Genomic DNA, 24,478 nt, shown 5'->3' on the forward strand with positions numbered 1-24,478 from the left:
TCTGCAACGATATCTTGGTCGAATACCACTCATGATTCTAATTGCTCTCTTTTGTGCTGTAAAGGTCTTTTTGGCTAAAGACTGATTATCCCAAAAAATTATACCATATGACATGATGGAGTGAAATAGCCAAAGTAAGCTGCTTTGATAGAATTCATATCACCAACAGGGGTAATTACATGCGGGGCATAAGTTGCTACACTTAGTCTTTTATGATCTAGAATATGCCCACGCCAGTTTACCTTGTGATCAATTACAATGCCCAGAAACTCAGAGGTGTCACACCGTTAATATATTTTGACTGTCAGTATAAGTTGATGCATGAAACTGAATATGTTGTTTTTTCAATATGTCTTGATGCGATCTGTTTGTAATAAAGGAATCACCAGAAAAACCGGGACTAGTGCAGCAGGGGATACAACCCGTCGGCTTTGGACAATTACGTCACAAGTGGCCAATCGAGAAGCGATTCTTCTTAGTGTTGTAGCTCCCTTCAGTGGCTGATAAGTGTTTTTTGACTTTTTAAAAAAAAAATCTCACGAGATAGAATAAACAGATCCACTTTATTAAGCAATCAGTAAAAAAACTAAACTGAAGCATAACAGCAAAAGCGAAAATGGTAAACTGCTCTCTGGCGGCTTGTGACGTCCTTGTCCAAAGCCGATGGGTTGTATCCCCTGCTGCACTAGACCCGAAAAACCTAGGGTCATGTCGTCAAATGCAATAATCAAATTTCAAAATCATGACCATAGGTTCCATCGATGCAAATAGTCACTGCCGTACCATATTTTTGTTTTACTGGGTTTCGCCTTTAGTACTCATAATAATGAACACGAAGTCTCCTTTTCTCAGGAATGAATCCCTTTGACTGCTAGTATTTTGGGGGTTGTATAACAGCATACCGGTGTTATTTCTAATGTTGATCTCGTCAACCTGCCTTTCTACACTGATATCATCTTCGTTATGACCAAATGACTTATAACATTCAGATGGCCCGCATGATTAGTCAAATATTTGACTTTGCAGCTCCTATCTGCAGTCAAGGTTACTTAAGTGCTGACATCTTGTATCTTGTTACTCCCTTGCCTTTTCATGTGGTGTAACGTGTTAGACTGTGGTGTTACTTGCAAATACATAATGTTCTGCATGATGGCAAAAAAGTCTCGTAACGTATCTGAAGCATAATACGACGCACACTAAAGGACAAAATGTTTCTTCCAGTCTGTTTCCTCCAATGACTGAACTTATAGAAAAAATCAAATTTGATCTCTTCTGACGCGATCGACAAATCACGTTTCTTACATTCTGAACATCAGACATCAAACCAGATTAGATTAGATTAGATTAATACTAGTTCCATGGATCATGAATACGATATTTCGTAATGATGTGGAACGAGTCGAATTTTCCAATACATGACATAATTAGGTTAATTTAACAACATACTTAAGTTAATATAACAACTTTATTTTTTGTGTTTTTTTGTTTTTCTTTATTTTTTATTTTTATTTTTTTATTTTTTTTCAATATTTTTTTTTTCTTAATTTATATCTAAAAATTCCTCTATGGAGTAGAAGGAGTTGTCATTCAGAAATTCTTTTAATTTCTTCTTAAATACTTGTTGGTTATCTGTCAGACTTTTGATACTATTTGGTAAGTGACCAAAGACTTTAGTGCCGGTATAATTCACCCCTTTCTGTGCCAAAGTTAGATTTAATCTTGAATAGTGAAGATCGTCCTTTCTCCTAGTATTGTAGTTATGCACACTGCTATTACTTTTGAATTGGGTTTGGTTGTTAATAACAAATTTCATAAGAGAGTATATATACTGAGAAGCTACTGTGAATATCCCTAGATCCTTAAATAAATGTCTGCAGGATGATCTTGGGTGGACTCCAGCTATTATTCTGATTACACGCTTTTGTGCAATAAATACTTTACTCCTCAGTGATGAATTACCCCAAAATATGATGCCATATGAAAGCAATGAGTGAAAATAGGCGTAGTAAGCTAATTTACTAAGATGTTTATCACCAAAATTTGCAATGACCCTTATTGCATAAGTAGCTGAACTCAAACGTTTCAGCAGATCATCAATGTGTTTCTTCCAATTTAATCTCTCATCAATGGACATACCTAAAAATTTGGAATATTCTACCTTAGCTATATGCTTCTGATTAAGGTCTATATTTATTAATGGCGTCATACCATTCACTGTACGGAACTGTATGTACTGTGTCTTATCAAAATTCAGTGAGAGTCCATTTACAAGGAACCACTTAGTAATTTTCTGAAAGACAGTATTGACAATTTCATCAGTTAATTCTTGTTTCTCAGGTGTGATTACTATACTTGTATCATCAGCAAAGAGAACTAACTTTGCCTCTTCATGAATATAGAATGGCAAGTCATTAATATATAATAAGAACAACAAAGGACCCAAGACTGACCCTTGTGGAACCCCATTCTTGATAGTTCCCCAGTTTGAGGAATGTGCTGATCTTTGCATGTTACGAGAACTACTTATTTCAACTTTCTGCACTCTTCCAGTTAGGTACGAATTAAACCATTTGTGCACTGTCCCACTCATGCCACAATACTTGAGCTTGTCTAGCAGAATTTCATGATTTACACAATCAAAAGCCTTTGAGAGATCACAAAAAATCCCAATGGGTGGTGTTCGGTTATTCAGATCATTCAAAATTTGACTGGTGAAAGCATATATGGCATTTTCTGTTGAAAAACCTTTCTGGAAACCAAACTGACATTTTGTTAGTACTTCATTTTTACAGATATGTGAAGCTACTCTTGAATACCAAAGAACAACCCCTGGTTGTCCGCTCTTTCGTAAGACTTCGGCTCTTCTCGTGAGAGACCAGATAACGTTGAAAACTGAAAATGTAGTTGAGACACAAGTGATGAAACAATGTGGATTCGTAATGGTAATACACGTTTCAGTAGCTAATGTAAAGCTTTAGAATGGTTAACTGCATAACATTGTGTCGCCTTTTCACCGCATCCCCGGCGGAGAATCGTCAACTACGATTTTATAATACCATACCAACATGAGTGTCGATAACGTAAGATCGACAGATCGATAATTGACGCACATGTTCGTTTGTGTGTAAACAAACTTGTGTCGCGTTGTGAAAGGTAGGAGATAACAGTGAATGTTTTGTTGAAAGTGTACATATTTCAGTCGTTTGCCGTGCTGGTGAAAAACCTATAACTATTGTTCGCGAATAAAGGTATTGCATTTAATATTAAGCACTGTTTTGAGGTTGTGATGTACAATCTGTACTATAGATGTTGTTCTCATAAGTTCGAAGGCCGGCTTGAGGCACCTCTCGGTACTAGTTTATACTGTGCAAGCCTCATCATTTCCACATAACTACTGCAACCTGCATCCATTTGAACCTGCTTACTCTATTCAACCATGGGTCTTCATCTAAAAGTTTTACATCCATCCGCCCCCCCTCTCTTCTCCCCCCCCCCCCCCCCCCCCGCTTATTTCCAATATCAGTAATTTGATTCAGTATCTCCATAGCATTCTTCAGAAGCACCACATTTCAAAAGCTTCTATTCCCTTCATGTCAAATCTTCAGCATTCTTCTGAAGCACCCACTTTCAGAATCTTCTAATCCTTCCTTGTCTGAGTTACCCATTGTACACATTTCACTTCTGTACAAGGCTACACTCCAGACAAGTACCTTCAGAAAAGACTTTATAACACTTAAATTTGTAATACATGTTAACAAATTCTTCATTTTTGAGAACGCACTTATTGCTATAGCCAGTCTGCAATTTGCATCCCTGCTATTTTGGCCATCATAAATTATTTTGCTGCCCAAATATCAGAACTCGTCTACCACTGTTAGAGTCTCATTTCGTAATATAATTACCTCAGTATACCCGATTTAATTCACATATGTTCTATTATCCTTGATTTACTGTTCTTGATGTTCATTTAATAACTCTTTTCAAGGCACTACCAGTTCTGTTCAGCTGCTGTTCCAGTCCTTAGTCGTATCTGACAAAATTACAGTTTCACTGGCAAACCTCAAAGTTTTTATTTCTTCCTCCTGGACTCTAATTCCTGCTCCATATTTTCCTTTTATTTCCTTTGCAGTTTGCTCAATATACAAATTGAATAACAATGGTGATAGGGTACAACCCTGTCTCGTGCCCTTCTCTGTTATGACTTTTCTTTGATGGCTTTTGACTTATGGTTTCCATACAAGTTGGAAATAACCTTTCTGTCCCTGTATTTTATTCCCCCCCCCCCCCCCCCCCACCTTGAAAATTTCAAAGAATTTTTGTATTTGATTTGGTTTATGCAGGTGGTTAAAGCAGCAGTGGTCATTGCCCACACTGAAACTGAGTTTATTGTTCCAATTCTCTCCCTGCCATACTAGTCAAGTCACCCAGGCATAAATGGTATCACTTCGGGCAAGGGAGTTACCTTCATAGTCTCAGATGTTATTGAATTTAGCATATGTTAAAATTCAGGAGTAAGTAAGAAACATGTTTTTTTTTTTTGTTTTCTCAAAAAAATTCCTGCCCTGAGATACAGGCCTCCAAAGATGACACTGTGAACACCATTTTGAAGATGTTAATTTCGGACAATTTTTTAAAATGCTGTATCTCTGTAACAGTTCTAGATGTTTTGTTCGAGTTTTTTTTATTTGAAAGATAATTGCTTTATGATTGCAATGGTATCATCCATTTTGACATATCTGTCAAAGTTCTTCTGCTGTCGCCGTTTGAATTCTTTTTTATAATTTAGATAATATTTTTAACTTAAAGGATAATGTTTGTCTTAGTTGAATTTGTTTCTTACTAATTTCTTTGTTGCAATGTTTATTTCTATTGTCTTTGTTGCAGTTATTTCTTATCACTTTCATTGTTGCAGATATTTCTTACACGTTTTTGTAGTTTCTTGTCAGTTTCTTTGTCATGGTTGTTCATTGTATGTTTCTGTATTGTAGGTGTTCAGTGCTAATTTGTTTACTGATGAGGTGTCAAAGACATCTGAGACTATCCAATGAGTTCTGTATTTTCGTGAGGAATATGCCAGAGTTCTGTGTTTTTGTGAGGAATTTGCCAGTTGACACAGTTGTAGTGTGTTTTGTGAAAATAACTGTTTGAAATATCTTCTGACTTGGGCCACAGGAGAGTGAAATGTGCTTACTATTTGCATATCCATAAAAGAGTGATATATTAGACAAAAGAAAAAAAAGAAAAAAAAACAGACTTTTTTCAGGTTGGGAAAAAGTGTTCTCATTTGAAGATTGTTTCAAAGTGAAGATGTTTCCAGTGATGACTGTTTGTGTTCTAATTGTTTTGACAGAATAACAACAATGATAGTATCTGAACAAGGTGAAGCCTCCCATGGTGCAGATGGTGAAGATTTTGCATCAATAGAGGAAGAATTAAATACCATGAACCAGTCACCTACAGAGGTAGGTGTTACTCCTGTTAGATACCGTGGCCAGTGAAGTTGACTCATAAGCATCAAGAAAGCACATAGAAATTACTAAAGCTATGGATGATTGCAATACAGCAAACACTCTTCAAAGCAGAAATTCTGTCTTCAGAAGAAAGTGAACCTGGGCACTCTTGCACCTCTTGCCAGGGATTTTTCACAAATATCAATTCAGCTATTATGGTCATACTGTAGAAGCAGTTCAAGTTCAAATAGTGCAGTCATTTTATCTGGAAGGTAAATGGGACTGTTCTTGCCAGAGTGCCAACAAAAACGACACTATAACTTTAATAGTTGAAGGTCAAAAAGTTGTGAAAGTGAAGAGATAACTCGCAGTATTAAAGAAACTTTTGCAATTTATAAGAGCAACTATACTACTTCACATATTGGAAGATCGAAATAATATGCACTACGACTAAGTGGGTTGTTCCACACCCACCTAGAGATGTCTGTTTATGTGTGTGCTGCGTGAAGTTTGAAGTTGGTGTAGTAACTTTGAAGAACTTACTGGAACACATGATATATGGCGCCTTGGTTGGTTGTGTGAAGTCATTGGTAGTCTGTGATGTAAAGCAAGAGACTTGTTTTGTTTCAAGAATGTGGTGACTGCCCTGGAAAGGGAGGACTGTCTTTACAGACACTTGGCCTGGAAGATGTTGCAGATAACTCTGCAAAAATTACATGAATGCGACATAGGAGGAAAATAAACTAATTTAAGAATACTGGTGCCTTTGACAGTTTCATTGATAAACTTGGTAAATGGTCAGTGGAAGCAGTAACACACCAACATCGGAAGAATTTACAAGAAGAACACATTGCAGAAGTGAAAGCATGTGTACAGGCTGAAGAACTATGTAAAGTGCTTCACTGTGATTTTGCTGAGAACTGGTCTGTAACTCTCCCACAAGAAGTACAAGGGTATCATTGGAGTAATGACTAGGTTTCAATTTTTTACAGGAGTGACACATATTCAAAACAAGACCACACGTTATGCAGTTATAAGTGATGATTCAGCACATGCTTTACTAGCAATGTGCAAAATTCTTCAACTGCAAACAGGGGCAGAGAAGATAATCATTATTTCTGATGGTGCTCCTGCTCATTTTAAAAACATTACCAGCTGTTTGGTTTGAGTAAGTCGCTTGTGCTAACTGACTGGGTAAACGGTGCTACTGGTCACGGGAAGGTGCCTTGTGATGGTGTGGGAGGCCTGCTGAAGCACAGTGCTATAAAACATAATCTTTCCTGACCAAATACAGCTGTGATTCAGAATACTGAGATTTTGATAAGAGTCGTGAAATATTACACATCCACAGCCTTCATTCTTTTGTCCAAAGAGGAAATCGAAGAATTCCATGAGCAGAGAAAAGAAGAATGGTCCAAACAAACTACTCCTATGAAAGGAATTCGGAAGACACATTTTTGGACTCGAGGTGACGGGTGAATTGATATTGCATGCACTTTAAATAGCAAGGAAGAAGAAATTTTGTTTGTTCGGCCAACATGTCAGAAACAGCAGGATAATATTCAGATTCACAACTTGAGAAGGGAATATTTGTGGCGTGTGTGTATGCAACGCCACCTAGAAACAAAGCTTCACAACACCTGCTGTGACGTCATGGCTCTGCGGCAGAGTTCAGAAACTAGCAGTGAAGTAGCACAAGGGAATGCACATTCGCTGTTTAACTAACGATAAAAGCAACGAAAACAATGAAACCTGCAATTAAGGGAGTACTGCATACTGTATCGCCTAGTTTGTAAAGAGAAATTGTGGCTTAACACGATTGAGTGAAAAAGATTTATATAAATGTTGGATCCTGTGTCTTCAAAGGCAGTTTATGTAGTCACCACTACCTACCTTTTAGGATTTTAAGCACTTATAGCGTCACCTTGCTGCTGATTAGATCTTACAATTAGGTAACCAATGCAATATTTTGACTACCTAAGGAATAATGATTTTCCTTGAACATGAAAAAAATACACTAGGACCTTCAAAATTTGTCTACAAATATTATAAACCATTTATCCTATTTTTTCAGTCACCACTACCTACTTTTTAGGCGACGTAAAATTTTAAGCACTTACAGCATTACCTTGCTGCATATTCGATTTTATAATTAGATAACTTTCCACATGATAGTTTAGACTACATAAGTAATAATGGTTTTCCTTGACTGTGAATAAAACTGCACTAGGACCTTCAAAATTCACCACAAATAATGTAAACCATTTATCGAACTTTTTTCATTTTTTAACTTTTGAAAATGGGACATATGATACTTAACAAGCTTCACTTTAATAAGAAAATTTTGATTGTAAAAACTGTAACTGCACACACACACACACACACACACACACACACACACACAAACACACATATGCGCAGGGGGAGATCCACAAAATATTTGACAAGTATTGAGAGAAACAACAAATTTCCAGAAAACATTTATTTCCCAATTTGTTGTGACAAGGAGTCAGATGTCAAGACTTTTTCATTCTTTTATAAACACTTACATTTTTTTGTCACACTCACATCATTTATTCATTTTACAAAGTTGTTTAATAAAATATTTGCACTGCAAGTCAATATACAATTTATGATCGATTCAAGAGTGTGACCTTTTAAACAATGGAAACCAAGAAATAAGTCTTTTGGCACATTAACGGCGGCTTTTTTCACAAACACATTTCTTTGATTTACTTGTTGCAGGAAGAAACTTTCCTTTTCTTTAAGAATTTTTTGTTGTGTTAAGTATACATAAGAAACACATGTGACTACATCACTGCTTGGGTATGTTAAACCTCCTCTATCATTTGCCACTATCAAATCATCTGCTTGTCTTGTTTCTTCGGATGTTACAAACTCTTTACAATATGGACAATTTATTTTTTGAAGCACTTGGTGTGAGCGATAACCTGATATATAATGGAGCAATGGCCAAGTGTTTTCCTCTATTTCATCAGCATCATTATCATCAACTACTACATTTAATAGCTCTGGGTTATCGATATCTGGAAAGTCTGGGATTCTACAACCAGCAGCATCAACATCAATAGGCCTTACACCAATATCACCAAACACTTTGGACTTTAATACAAGAGAAAACATACTCTGGGCCCTTAATTTTCCTTCTGTTTCAAATACCAGCGTTAGCAATACATGGTAATTTCCCCCATTAAGTTGGCGGTATTTCCCAAACCAGTCCCCCCAAACTGTCTGTATTTTCCCAAGGAGCAAATATGTTCTCTTTTTCTCACACAGCCAGTATTCACTAAAATCAATCAAGGCTGCAGTAGTATGTTTGAGAGCAAAGTGTGTTTCTCTGGTCAATTTCCTTCCTCCATTGCAATCTTCCCATGAACACAACCATGAGAGAAAGTTTCTCAAAAAGTCATGAGTATGTTTTGAATTGAGAGTAATCGGTTCTTGGTAAACATTCCTTAGCCTTTTACCCTTGCCGGCCGGTGTGGCCGAGCGGTTCTAGGCGCTACAGTCTGGAGCCGAGCGACTGCTACGGTCGCAGGTGCAACAACTGTCATGTTATTAAAAATACGCAGTGCTAATTTCACATTTTGCCATTCAAAAGAATTTGGATATAATGACTTAAGTGTTAAAGTTCTGCCATACTGCAACGGTTCACCTTTTTCTGGTAAATGTAGTTCCTTCAGTGCTATAACAGAAGCTAGACCTCCCTTCAAGCTGTCACTAAAAGAAGGAAAGCACATAATTTGGTGCTTTTCGTTAAACCAGTTGTTCCGTATACATTTTAAAATATGTACTGTATCCACAAAATAGTAAAGTGAGCGGTCTGCAGAAGTCTGCGCAGGATGAACATATTTTATCTGTACACTAGGGGGGGGGGGGGGGGGGAGAAAATTGTGAAATAGCTTTCTTATTAATAGCATTATTGTCAGCAACTACTCCTACTACCTGAAATCCCACTGCTTCTAGTTTAATAATTAATTGTTTAATAACTGAGAACAGAACATCACCTTGAATTGTGCGAACTGGGAGAATATGCACCACATCTTTGTACACTGAATCCATACTCTGGATCATAAAAACATAAGCACTAGTTGCACACAAAAACACATCTGAGTTAAAAGCACCACCTACAACATTGCCACCTTTATAGTCAAGTTGTGACTTTAAATGACTCTCATCCATCAACAGGAAGACAGTTTTGTCATTCACAGATAAAGCATCAACTTTTTGTGATATGTAATTGAGAAACTGCTCACTCTGATGCTCAATGATTGGGTTAGTTGGAAGTTTACTGCAAAGTTTTGACAAAGTACTGGGACTTGGAATGGAAAAATTACTAGCAGTTCTCAAAAACCTATATGCGTGTGGACTGATAGACTAAACTAATGACCATAAAATCATTTAATCACTCCCGTACCTAATCTGTGTTGGACTTTTAAATCTTAGAAATGAAACTTTTTCCTTCAAAAATTTAATTTTATGTTCACTTTCTGGTAATTTTTCTAACAGGTTGTCCAAAATGTCTTCAATGCAAGACAAACTTGCCTCAACTGGAGCCTCATTTATATAAAACATCACATACAACTCTTTCAAAATATTACTAACTCTATCAGTATCACTTACTTGCTTTGGTAATTTAATCTTACCAGCACACTTTAGCTCAGCTTCCTTCACAAATCCACTTAACACTAAATCACTATTTATAACGACATGACACACAACACTTAAAAAAAGATAAGGAACATCCTTTAACAACACAAGACACAAATTGTTTGATTTGGTTACTGTGACCCAGTCACTGTGCTTTTCACAATCAGATAATTTTGATTTAAACTCTTCTAACCTAGCAAATGAAATCTTCTCCACCATTTTTGTGTGTGATTCCACACTCTGCTCAATGACTTTCTCAAGTGCTTGGTTCTCCAAACGTTCACGACGACTCTCTGGATCTTCTCGAGCTGGTGCTTGTTTTGAAGATAAATACGTAGGGCATCCTGGCAACTTTGATGGTACAGTATCTGCAAATAGATAGAGATAAAAACATTAGATTCATATAGCAATTTTTCATGGTGTACTTGTCTGTGTTACATATCTAACAATATTGTAAGAAAATTAAGGAACCTGTACATTAATCTGTAAACTGATTACAAGTATTCTTTACGATAAATTTTCACAAACATTTCTTTAAACGTAGACGGTCCAAAGGTGCTGTAAGGAGTTTGCCAGTTTTTGGGTCGTAAGCACTGGTAATTTTCTCAATGTCGTCTGCATTGAAATGCAGTTCACATATCTGAAAAGAAGCATATATTTTACTGTTAACGTAAAGGCAGAATGTAAACTGACAAATGAAATCTAACTGAGGACTGCATAAAGTGAGCTTAAAAGTATTATGCTTCATTATAGTCAGGCTATTGATTTGAATTTTCAGTTCTGTAACATAACAGTATTAAAAAGAGTAACCATATAGAAATAAAGTTAAATTACAGATACTTACAATGGACTGTTTACTGGGTTCCCAGTTTTTCCTATGAACTGCAGCGATCCATTTCAATCTTAAGGCTTCATCAGACGGGAATGAAAAGACGCTAACTTTTGGACCGTTGTCTTAGCTTCCCCTACAATAGGGAATACAGCACTTGTGTGGCATTTTGAGCAGATGCTCAATAACACTCTGAATCGTATATAACAGTGAGAACAAGATTTCTGCCACAAATGTTATGAAAACAAAGCCATGCTTTCAAATACTGCTACAAAAACAAACCCATGCTGTGACCACGTTTCCAAACACCGCTTCAACCACAGATAGCACTGCTCAGCCGCAGAACGCTGACGTCACAGCTCCCACAGAATTGTGTGTGTAGGCTTTGTTTCTAGGTGGCATTGGCGTATGACCGTGACTGGTGGATTAAAGAGATTATAGACACTAGCTATGAGTTAAACAAAATTGTAGTGAACTTTATGCTAGCACATGGACCAGCTGCTGGATGTAGGTTTCCAGCCATCATTGCTCACAGTGTTTTGAAGACTGTAAGTGCTACCATACCTATTGGTTCAACAGGAAGGCGTTACCCTATATCAAAGGAAGATACTGAAGCAGTGGAACACATATACATCATTTAAAAAAATTTTCCAAAATTCACATCTTCAAAATGGTATGCGCAGTGTCAACTTTGGAGGGCTGTATCTCGGAGCAGAAATTTTTTTGGAGAAAACAAAAAAATAACTGTTCCTTACTTAGTCCTTCACTTTAACATATGCTATGTTCAATAACATCCAAGACTATGAAGGTAATATTTTTTCTTAGCCTGCCTGAATTGATATAGACTATGCCGCCAGGACCCTTACAGAGTTGTAGTTTGTTATGAGACAACACAGTTTCTTCGGGTACTGATGACTCAAATATTTTGGCCCCCAGTGCTTCAAATTGAAACACTAAATGTGATCCGGTTTCATCCCCTTTGCTACATAGTCTACTCTTAGGGACAACCTTCTCTATACCCACTGTGTGCAGATGTTTCCTGAAGTTCCCTTGGTCAGTCATTGATACTACAATGAGTTTAGCCTGTCTCAAGCTCATGATTGCAGAACTTCCTAGTCCAATATTCCCCATGTTCATGATTGCAGAACTTCTTAGTCCAATATTCTGCATGCTGCCTCCTGATCTGTCTACTCACTTTTGATTTTACTGTACTATCATAGTGATGGTTAAGACAGGTTTGGTGTCACCACTCCTGTCCTTACCAGTGTATCAGCTTGTTCATTGCAACTACTGCCAAGTGGTCAGGGACTGACAGCATGTTTTCTCTGTTACTTACCCTAAGTCACACAAGGTCTTCATGGCATTCTGTAATGATCTTTGATCTCTTTGCAACGGCCAAAGACAGTTAGTAAAGTTTTTTCTTATTTTTCCCTGTCTTCTATTCTTTTGTATTGACAAACGTTATAAGTACACAAACCAAAAATACCTTTACAGTTAAAACTGCTTATAGATGGAGGACTAAGATAATTAACGACACAGGCAGAGGTTAATGCTATGGATGTCAGATATACTAAATTTAAAACACATCAAGTAAGTTGTGAAGTATGTTTGATGGTGTTGATAACAATCTGTGCAACCTTAGAGCCTCGTAGGAAGGATTATTTACTTTTTGGATTAGGACACAAAATGATATCGGTAGCCTATATAACAGCATTTCATAAAATTAAATGAACTGGGAAGACAGTTTGTAATGTTTCCCCAAGTGTTAATGGATTTTGCGACGTGTTTTCCCGCAGTAGCGCAGAGATGATTTTATCGCTGGCAGTAGACACTGTGATTACAATGAAGTTAATATCTCTGTAATTGGATTATCTATGTAATTTAAGTGAACAAGGACTCACAACTTTTTTGTTCTCTCTCTCTTCCTTTTCAGCCATTGTCTGGTACGGTTATAAAATATATTGCTTGGTCTATATTATGCAGAGATTTTGTTATTTGTGCTCATTTTGCATAATAATAACTATTTATTTTCGCTGTGTTTGTTATTAAGACTAATCATACCTTTTTTCCTCAACTTTTTTCTTTTCATGAATTTGATGATTAAATGTGGCTTACTTTGTGTGGGGATGTCTGTAAGTGAATGATCACATATTAACGGCACCAATCAGTGTAGTACATCTGGTTTGCTGTCAGAATAGAACCTGCATCTAAACTTCAACTTTTCACGAAACGAAGTCCGATAACTTTTAGTCGTAAATCACGTCCCAAAATTATACTCGCCAACAGACAATCCCGGTAGAGGAGTCTAGCTACGAAAAATATCAATCATTGATATCTGGCAAAGTGCATTAAAATTTCAATATTTAAAAATAGTTTTACATAATTTTTCAAGTACTTAATTTTCTTACTTTAATTGACGACTCATTTAGCCAAAGAGAATCTTAATTTGATTCAGCCTTGCATTTGAGTTCAAGCATTTTAAAAGCCAAAATAATATAAAATTAAATACTAATTTCAAAACCCAATAATAATAAATAATAATATAAAGCCACCATTAAAAGTTGTCAGTGCATTAATTCACACATTGTGTTCTATAAATCTCATCATGAAGGATAGCATTCAGGGATGTGGAAACAAGCAATTCATAGCGTACACTGACTGACAGAAGCATCAGTTGTGTTTCTGAGACGTATATTAACAACCAGTTACAACTAGTGTTAATCCGCTCCTATTGATGATGATGTGTATTAACTTACTTAACTATATTGCTGTATTTCTATCAGGAAAGCAACTACTTTGGGAAAGCTGCTGTTTTACGTAATATTTATACACATACCGATATATTACTGTACACAAAACACTGCCAGTTGTCTATAAGTTCATTGAGTGTTATTTGTTAAGTGGCCCAGTCTACAAGATGCTCCCAGCTAACCAACTTCAGGTGTGACATTTTTTCCAATGTAATCACAATTTTTGCACCTTAACAGAAGTGACACCACAATGAGTACTTCTGATAGATTAAAACACACACTTTTTCTGTAATGTAAGTGATTGTAATATCAGTTTTGTCGATTTTAAGACATTTTGACAGATATAGGCAAAGTAAAGTGCATTTGGTACTTTTGGCAACTTGAGAGGCTGCTAGCATAAATGGAATACAGGAAATAGATAGGTTGCAGTTTATGTAGTTTGAGTCAGTGAAGTGCATTAGCAGGAAGGACAGGACTTATGAGCATGTCAGTACAGGTTTATCAAGAAAAAAGCAAATTGTGTTAATACCTGATTAGGGTTAATAATGAATAAGGAAATAGGAATGTGGTCAAGCTACTATGAACAGCATACTGAATGCATTGTAGTATCTAAGATAGACATAAAGCCAACACCTGCCACATTAATACAAGTGTATGTGTCAACTAGCTCCGCAGCTGAAGATGATGTTGAAAGTATGTATGATGAAGTAAAGGAAATTATGCTGCCAATTAAGGAGAAAAAAATTAATCATGATGGGTGGTAGAAATTTGATGATAGGAGAAGAAGAAGGAGGAAAAATAGTAGGAGACATGCAGTGGAGGAAAGGAATGAAAGAGATAGCTGTCAGATAAAATTTGCACACAGGCTAATTTAATCATTACTAATACATGTTTTAAGAATCATGAAAGAATAATGTGTGTAGGAAAGAGACCTGAGGACACTGGAAAGTTTCAGCTTGATAATGTAAAGTTGAGACAGATTTTGAAACCAGATTTTAAACTATAAGACATTTCCAGGTACGGATATGGATTCTGACCATAATTTTTTGTTTTAAAACTGGAGAAATTGCAGAAATGTACAAAATCAATGAAATTGAGATTGGTCCTGACTAAATTGAAGGAACCAGTGGTTCTTGAGAATTTCAAAGTGATCATCAGGCAGTGTTGGACTGAAACAGGGGAAAGGAATACAACAGAAGACAAATGGATAGCTTTGAGAGATGAATAGGGAAATTGATAGAATGATAGAAGCCAACCTTGGGGAATATCAGATTGAGTTGCAGAGAAATGTGCAAATCTCTGAGGCAGTGCCAAATCTACGACTGGACCTGGAAGATAAGTTGAAGAAAGGCAGATCTACATTTACAACATTTGTATATTTTAGGGAAAGATTTGACAATGTTGTCTGGATTACATTCTTCAGAATATTGAAGACAGTGAGGATAAAATGTAGATGGTGAAATGTTATTTAGAACTTGTACAGAAAACAGACTGAAGTTATAGGAGTTGAAGGGTGCGGAAGGCTGCAGTGGTGGAGAAACAAGTGGGGTGGGGCTGTAGGCAGTCCCTAATGTTATTCAGTGTGTACCATGAGCAAGCAGTAAAAGAAACCAAGGAGAAATTTGGAAGTGCAATTAAAGTTTAGGGAGATAGAAATAAAGACTTTTGAGGTTTGCCAATTGCATGTGAATACTGTCGGAGATTTAGATTAGATTCAGTTTTCATTCCATAGACCCAAAAATGAGAAGATACTCATGGAAGTGGAACATGTCAGAAAGAATAATATAAAAAATCTAGAGCATTTGAATGTAATACTCACTTCTCTGATCATTGATCAGGAGACTGTCAAGATATGCGAATACATTACAGTAAACTGGAACTGCTATTATTTACAGAATTAATATACTATCAAAATGAAACATAGTTATGCACTTTTAATACATTTATCATACACGAAACACCTAATACTAGGAGCACAACTGGATAATATACATGCTTTCTTTTCATGTGGGACAGACAAGTATGAGATAGGCACTGTAACCAGAAGGAGTGGCCCACACATAAGACACTACGAGCCAGGTTGTCAAATGTGTTCAATGATCATATTGTCATTTGAGAAAAAAATAATTTTCGCTCCACTCCATATTTATTCCACTCCATATTTATTCATCTACATCTACATGGATACTCTGCAAATCACATTTACATACCTCACAGAGGGTTGTTATTCCAATCTCGTATAGCACGCGGAAAGAATGAACACCTATATATTTCCGTATGAGCTCTGATTTCCCTAATTTTATAGTGGTGATCGTTCCTCCGTATGTAGGTCAGTGTCAACAAAATATTTTCGTATTCGGAAGGGAAAGTTGGTGATTGGAATTTTGTGAGAAGATTCTGTCGCAGCGAAAAACGCGTTTCTTTTAATGATGTTCAGCCCAAATCCAGTATTGTTTCTGTGACATTCTCTCCCATATTTCGTGATAATACAAAACATGCTGTCTTTCTTTGAAATTTTTCGATGTACTCCGTCAGTCCTATCTGGTTAGGATCCCACACCACGCAGCAGTATTCTAAAAGAGGACGGACAAGCGTAGTGTAGGCAGTCTCCTTAGTAGGTCTGTTACATTTTCTAAGTGCCGTACCAATAAAATACAGTCTTTCATTAGCCTTCCCCACAACTTTTTCTGTGTGTTCCTTCCAATTTAAGTTGTTCGTAATTGTAATACCTAGGTATTTAGTTGAATTTATGGCTTTTAGATTAGACTGATGTATTGTGTAACTGAAGTTTAATGAGTTCCTTTTAGCACTCTGTGGATGACCTCACACATTTTGTTATTTAGGGTCAACTGCCACTCTTCGCACCATTCATTTATCTTTTCTAAATCGTTTTGCAGTTTGTTTTGATCTTCTGATGACTTTATTAGTCAATAAATGACAGTGTCATCTGCAAACAACCGAAGACGGCTGGTCAGATTGTCGCCAAATCATTTATATAGATAAGGAGCAGCAAAGGGCCTATAACACCCCTTGGGGAATGCCAGAAATCACTGACTTTCCATCAATTACTATGAACTGTGACCTCTCTGACAGGAAATCATAAATCCAGTCACACAACTGAGACGATATTCCATAAGCACGCAATTTCACTATGCGCCACTTGTGTGGTACAATATCAAAAGCCTTCCGGAAATCCAGAAATACTGACTCGATCTGAAATCCCTTGTCAATAGCACTCGACACTTCATGTGAATAAAGAGCTAGTTGTGTTTTACAGAAATGCTGTTTTCTAACTCATGTTGACTGCGTGTCAATAGACCATTTTCTTCGAGGTAATTCATAATGTTCGAACACAACATGTGTTCCAAAATCCTGCTCCATATTGACATTAATGATACAAGCCTGTAATTTCATAGATTACTCCTACAACCTTTCTTGAATGGAATGTCCTGTGCAACTTTCCAGTCTTTGGGTATGGATCTTTCATCGAGTTGTATATAATTGTTAAGTATGGAGCTAATGCATCAGCATACTCCGAAAGGAACCTGATTGGTATACAGTCTGGACCAGAAGACTTGCCTTGTTAAGTGATTTAAGTTGCTTCACTACTCTGAGGATATTTACTTCTTTGTTACTCATTTTGGCAGCTGTTCTCAATTCGAATTCTGGAATATTTACTTCATCTTCTTTTGTGAAGGCATTTCGGAAGGCTGTATTTAGTAACTCTGCTTTGGCAACACTGTCTTCGATAGTATCTCCATTGCTATCACACAGAGAAGGCATTGATTGTTTCTTACTGCTAACATACTTCACGTATGACCAGAATCAGTTTTGTTGTGGAAACTGTTATAAGCATCTCACATTGAAGTCTGCGCTAAATTTCGAGCTTCTGTAAAAGATCGCCAATCTTGGGGATTTTGCATCTGTTTAAATTTGGCATGATTGTTTCGTTGTTTCTGCAACAGTGTTCTAACCCACTTTGTGTACCAAGGAGAATCAGCTCCGTCGTTTGGTAGTTTATTTGGTATAAATCTCTCAATTGCTGCTGATACTATTTCTTTGAATTTAAGCCACATCTGGTCTATAGTTATATTATTAATTTGGAAATAGTGGAGATTGTCTCTCAGGGAGTCGTAAAGTGAATTTTTATCTGCATTTTTGAATAGGTTTATTTTTCACTTATTTTTCGAGGATTTGGGGATTACAATATTCAGTCTTGCTATGACAACCCTGTGTTCACTAATCCCTGAATTGGTTTTGATGCTCGTTATTAACTCAGGATTATTTGTTGCTGAGAGGTCAAATGTGTTTTCACAACCGTTTACTATTCGTGTGGGCTCATGAACTAACTGCTTAAAATAATTTTCAGCAGATGCATTTAGCACAGTTTCAGGTGATATTTTATGTGTACCTCCGGAATTAAACATGTATTTTCGCCAACATATCAAGGGTAAATTAAAGTCACCGCCAACTATTATCGTACGAGTCAGGTACGTGTTTGATATCAAACTCTAAAGCTTTCTTTGAACTTTTCAGCAACTGTATCATCTGAACTGGGGGGTTGGTACATGATTCACTTCATTTCAATTTAACTACTTCTGACAGCAACAAACACACCACCGCCAACCGTGTTTAGCCTATCCTTTCAGAACTTTGTTAGGTTCTTCGCAAACATTTCAGCTGTGCTTATATCTGGCTTTAGCCAGCTTTCAGTGCCTATAATGATTTGAGTGTCAGTGCTTTCTATTAGCTCTTGGAGCTCTGGTACTTTCCCAACACAGCTACGATAATTTACAACTGTTATACCAATGGTTCCTGTATCTGCACCCTTTGTGACTGAAGCCCTTCTTGTGTTTTCCTCGAGATCCTCTAACCTAAAAAACTGCCGAGTCCACGCCACACAGCCCCTGCTACCCGTGTAGCCGCCTTGTGCGTAAAGTGGACGCCTGACCTATTCATCGGAACCCGAAACTCAACCACCCTTTGGCGCAAGTCGAGGAATCTGCAGCCTACACGGTCGCAGAACCGTCTGAGCCTCTGATTCAGACCCTCCACTCGTCTCTGTACCAGAGGTCCACAATCGGTCCTGTCGACTATACTGCAAATGGTCAGCTCTGCTTTCATCTTGCAAGGAAGACTGGCAGCCTTTACCACTTCTGTTAGCCGCTCGAAACCAGAGAGAATCTCTTCTGATCCAAAGTGACACACATCATTGGTATTGACGTGAACAACCACCTGCAGTTGGTTGCACCCTGTGCTCTTCATGGTATCCGGGAGGACTCTTTCCACATTTGGAATGACTCCACCCGGTATGCAGACGGAATGCACATTCTTGTCAGCCGAGTCCCTAAGGGGCCCCATAATGCTCCTAACATTGGAACTCCCACCCTCTAAATCTACATCTACATCTACATGATTACTCTGCAATTCACATTTAAGTGCTTGGCAGAGGGTTCATCAAACCGCAATCATACTATCTCCCTACTATTCCGCTCCCGAACAGCATGCGGGAAAAACGAACACCTAAACCTTTCTGTTCGAGCTCTGATTTCTCTTATTTTATTTTGATGATCATTCCTACCTATGTAGGTTGGGCTCAACAAAATATTTTCGCATTCAGAAGAGAAAGTTTGTGACTGAAATTTCGTAAATAGATCTCGCTGCGACGAAAAACGTCTTTGCTTTAATGACTTCCATCCCAACCCATATCTGCCACTCTCTCTCCCCTATTATGTGATAATACAAAATGAGCTGCCCTTTTTTGCACCCTTTCGATGTCCTCCATCAATCGCACCTGGTAAGGATCCCACACCACGCAGCAATATTCTAACAGAGGACGAACGAGTGTGGTGTAAGCTGTCTCTTTAGTGGACTTGTTGCATCTTCTAAGTGTCCTGCCAATGAAACGCAACCTTTGGCTTGCCTTCCCCACAGTATTATCTATGTGGTCTTTCCAACTGAAATTGTTTGTAATTTTTACACCCAGGTACTTAGCTGAATTGACAGCCTTGAGAATTGTACTATTTATCGAGTAATCTGATTCCAACGGATTTCTTTTGGAACTCATGTGGATCACCTCACACTTTTTATTATTTAGTGTCAACTGCCACCTGCCACACCATACAGCAATCTTTTTCAATTGCCTGGATCTTGCAGGCTGAGTGGTTTCCTCTGAAACAGGACAGGCGACAGCATCTGGCTCAGCGACAGTGTCAGCCACGGACAGCACCTGAAACTTGTTTGTGAGACAAACCTGGGAGGCCTTATGTGCAACTGCCTGGGAAGTCTTTCGCCGCCTGCTTCGCCCCAGGGCAACCTCCCACTCGACCACAGGTGAGGGGTCAGCCTCAGTGCGAGCAGTAACTGGGTTGGCCACCAGTGAGGACTGATCGGAGGACTCTAACGTGCTGGACGTCCTTTGGCTCCACACGGCCGGCCCACAACAGTGGTGCGCATCCACTGCAGCCTCAAGCTGTGTAACCGAAGCCATCACAGCCTGAAGCTGAGAGCAAAGTATCACCAACTCAGCTCGCATCCGCACACAACAATGACAGCCCCTGTCCGTACTAAAGACCGTGGACAACTAAACTATGCAGATAAACGGACTATCGTCACATGCTGCGCAACTCTACTGTAGACCCTGACAAAAACGCACGAACTGTGTCTAGTAATACGCAGATATTCAAAAACCTAACTACCGAAGCACTCGGGTGAAACTAAATAATTTGCCCCTCATTAGGAACTTGTAATATGTCACAAAATTGTTTTACTTTCTGATTCAAACGAAAATGCGAGAACTGTGGCCATTAGATATTAAATTTACATGCAGAAATTCAGGAAACTAAACTATTAAAGCACACAGATGATATAATAAAATTCACTCCTGGTTAGGAACTCGTAAATGTCACAAAAGCGGCTACTTCCCTGTTACTGCATCTGTCTCAGTCAGCTGCTACTGCCTGAATTGATTAGTTTGTTAAGTATTAGATAGAGGTGGTGAATGCTTCCAACATATAGCCAGTGCTCTTCCTGCTTTGTCCCTTGCGAAGATCAAGAAAGGAGTGTTTAATGAGCCCTAGATTCGGGCACTGTACTTGATAAACAATTTATCACTAAGATAAACATTGAGAAAAGAGCTGTGCAGGTGTCATTTGTGGCTGGTAAGGGACAATGTTCTTGGTAATAAAGAAGTTGCTAATTATGAAAATTTCATAGCTGACATGTTGTCATCATTTCGTGTCCTGGGATGTAGTATGACTGTCAAACTCCATATCCCATACAGAACGAAATCTCTCTGAAGTAATTCACAAACAGAAGAGCTTGAAACAAAAATTTCTGCCTAAATAGAATGTTTTAGGTAGTTATAAGTCACTTTTATCTAACTGCAACCTTCTTCATGGTGGGTTTGTGTTTCAGTTTACGTTGTGTTTCTATTTAATTTCATTCAATTTGTAATGTCCAGTGAAGTTCAAGAGACTAAAATCAAATAGTTATACATTACGATTTAATGATAAAAAAAATGAAATATTGACATTTAGTGATTACAAAAAATAATCTAGAGTTGTAGAAAACAAGTAGGTAAGAACAACTGCTGATAGCAATGCAACGGGACGATAGTAAGGAGCAAACCTAAGCCAAAGGCTGAGCAGACTTGTGTGCGCTTGAATTTGTTTACGCAGTGGCCTGATTGGCTAACTTCAATGCTATAAAAAATTAAGTAGCCTAACTCTGAAACAGTGCAACATGTCGAATTTATTTCTTAACAATTATTTCTCAGCATGACCTTCACACCAACACTCTTACAAGCTTTTCATACTGTTTCTGACCACCCCAATACATTAATTTTATACAATTACAGTACTATTTCTAATGATTGCGATTTTTCCATCCCTGTGATGTGGAAGCTATGACTCCTAGATTAAAAAAATAAATAAATAAGATTTTTTTGTAAGGAATTTAATGTGTTGTAATTTTGTATTGGGAAAAATTTTCGCCAGATGCCACGGTTTACAAGATATTCAAGAAAAACCTAAAAAAGTGGCCTTTACATGCTCTCTCCCCAACCCTCACCCCCATGCTCACAACTCACCAGCCAAGATTTTTACATGTTGTCCATAACACTCTCTCCTACCACTGTACCAAAGTTTGCAACTACACAAACATTTTCCCCCAGGCAACTGTTTTTAGTCTTAGTTGTCAGGGATAGTATTCAGTTTAGTTTCTTTCTTTTCATTTGCTTCTGTGATGAAATGAATTGTATCTGTGCTTTTACTGTTTCAATTAGTGTATACTAACTTACTCTTAAGTTCTTAACATAAATTTTAGTGCATTTTCATAGTGTGAGCTGAGTTTAAAGGGCAGTAAAAAAAGAAAAAAAAAGTGAAGTAGCTTAGCAGCAGAACTTAGACTGCATCCAGTGAGTACTTAGGTTAGTGGTACATTGTTTGTGGTATGGACAAAAATTTATTAAAGATGGATATGGTGTGGACCTGTTAGGTACGGATGCAGGGGGAATTGCCTACTGTCCATAAACAACTGGAAGCAGTGCTGGCCACAGTCGATAGGTTTCACACTGTAGTTCTGAGTGTGATGGCATTGGGGCACCTTAGAAGAATACTGTGGCGTGTCTGCAGGCTATAGTGCTGCCTGTGATCGCTGATGTTGCGGTGTCTTCTGAGTTGCACATTCCAGCCCATCAACTCTTACTATACTTGAAGGTGAGTGGTGAACAGTGGCAGCATCCCAAATCGTTGCGTGGGAGGTGTTGGCCACACAGCTGTCTCCTTGTGCCTTAGAAACAGGTTTGAGGTATTGCCCATTGCTGAAAGTACACCTGAGCTGCCACGAGGTGTCTTGTGTATTGTTACTGTGTCCGATCTTTCTGAAAGGTCCAAGCAAGTGCAAAGGGTGGGACTGCTTGTCCTTGGATGCTCTAATGTTAGGCGAGTGCAGGAGCCTCTTAGGGAAGTAACATGCAGGTCAGGAAAGGAGGTCAGTGTCCGCTCAATTTGCTGGGTGGTCAGACCTAAGATGTGGAGGAGGCACAGCTGGCGGCAGATGAGTGCACTGGGTGCACACACAGCTGAAAATATCAGCTCACATCGGCAGCTGCTTGGGTTCAGAGACCATCCTTGGTACCTGCTCTGGCTGCTCTGTTGAAGGCAGTTACCCTTGCTCACAAGGCAGAAGCATTGTTCCCAGAACAACTCATGGTCCTCTGTTTTGGAGCCAAATGAAAGCCATAAATCAGAGGCTCAGATGATTCTGTAATGATCTTGGATGTGGATTTCTTGATCTTTGCTATCAGGTGGATAATTGTAGGTCCCTCCTTAATAGTTCCGGCATGCACTACATACAGGAAGCTACAACTAAGATAGGCGCAGTCTTATCGTGTGCACAGTAGATTTTTAGGGTAGAGAAATCCTTAAGATAACATACATTTTGGTTTCAGAAGGGAAGACTATAACCCCCTTAATTGAAGAGGGTAGCATTTATCACTGCAGACTGGAAAAAACATAATGTTTATACAATATTAATTTATTGCAGGAGTGTCTTTAGGAAGGTCCCAGAACTTGTCTCACTTATAAATGGTAACAATGCCTCCTAGCAGTATGGACAGAAACCTGTCTGAAACTGGGTGTTAATAGCAATGAAATTCTAAATTCAAGCCAGAAACATCCTCCAGACTGTAGCTAAGCCATATCTCCAAAATATCCTTTCTTCCAGGAGTACTAGTCTTTTACATTATGCAGTGAAATCTCTGTGGAATTTGGGAGGTAGGAGATGGGATACTGGCAGAACTAAAATTGTGAAGACCTGTCGTGTGTCACGCTTGGTTAGCGCAGCCAGTAGAGCACTTGCCCATGAATGGCAAAAGTTCCTGTTTAGTGTCCTGGTCCGGCACACAGTTTTAATGTGCAAGGAAGTGTCATATCAAACACGGTCATCAGATGTTTTTATGGGCCGGGTGCCACAGGTGCAGTAGTGACTGCACTTTGGAATGGAAATTTGGAGAATATTTCATGTAAATTTCTTGGCCATATTATAGTATTAGGTAGAGATTGCAACTTACTGGCTACAGATTGGAAGGCTCAAGTGACTGAGGTGGATGGTTGTTGTTGTTGTTGTTGTTGTTGTTGTCTTCAGTCCTGCGACTGGTTTGATGTAGCTCTCCATGCTACTCTATCCTGTGCAAGCTTCTTCATCTCCCACTATCTACTGCAGCCTACATCCTTCTGAATCTGCTTAGTGTATTCATCTCTTGGTCTCCCTCTACGATTTTTACCTTCCCCGCTGCCCTCCAATACTAAATTGGTGATCCCTTGATGCCTCAGAGCATGTCCTACCAACTGATCCCTTCTTCTAGTCAAGTTGTGCCACAAACTCCTCTTCTCCCCAATTCTATTCAATACCTCATCATTAGTTATGTGATCTACCCATCTAATCTTCAGCATTCTTCCGTAGCACCACATTTCGAAAGCTTGTATTCTCTTCTTGTTTAAACTATTTATTGTCCATGTTTCACTTCCATACATGGCTACACTCCATACAAATACTTTCAGAAACGACTTCCTGACACTTAAATCTTTCAAAACACTGTCCATTCCGTTCAGCTGCTCTTCCAAGTCCTTTGCTGTCTCTGATAGAATTACAATGTCATCGGCGAACCTCAAAGTTTTTATTTCATCTCCATAGATTTTAATACCTACTCCAAACTTTTCTTTTGTTTCCTTTACTGCTTGCTCAATATACAGAGGGAGAGGCTACAGCCCTGTCTC

The 24,478-nt window shown here is 38.2% G+C and overlaps 1 protein-coding gene across 4 annotated transcripts in view; it reads left to right on the forward strand.

Annotated features, from left to right (window-relative positions):
* Positions 1 to 2,828: 2,828 nt before the first annotated feature.
* LOC124596207 (protein N-terminal asparagine amidohydrolase-like) overlaps positions 2,829 to 24,478 on the forward strand; it is a 147,525-nt gene continuing 125,875 nt past the window's right edge. Inside the window, exon 1 of one of the 4 annotated variants that reach the window (XM_047135258.1) lies at positions 2,829 to 2,942. The gene's annotated coding sequence lies outside the window, so the exon portion shown is untranslated. The other 3 variants (XM_047135256.1, XM_047135257.1, XM_047135261.1) reach the window with 3 other exon arrangements.

Source organism: Schistocerca americana, chromosome 2, assembly GCF_021461395.2.
Source record: "Schistocerca americana isolate TAMUIC-IGC-003095 chromosome 2, iqSchAmer2.1, whole genome shotgun sequence".
NCBI classification, from domain to species: domain Eukaryota; kingdom Metazoa; phylum Arthropoda; class Insecta; order Orthoptera; family Acrididae; genus Schistocerca; species Schistocerca americana.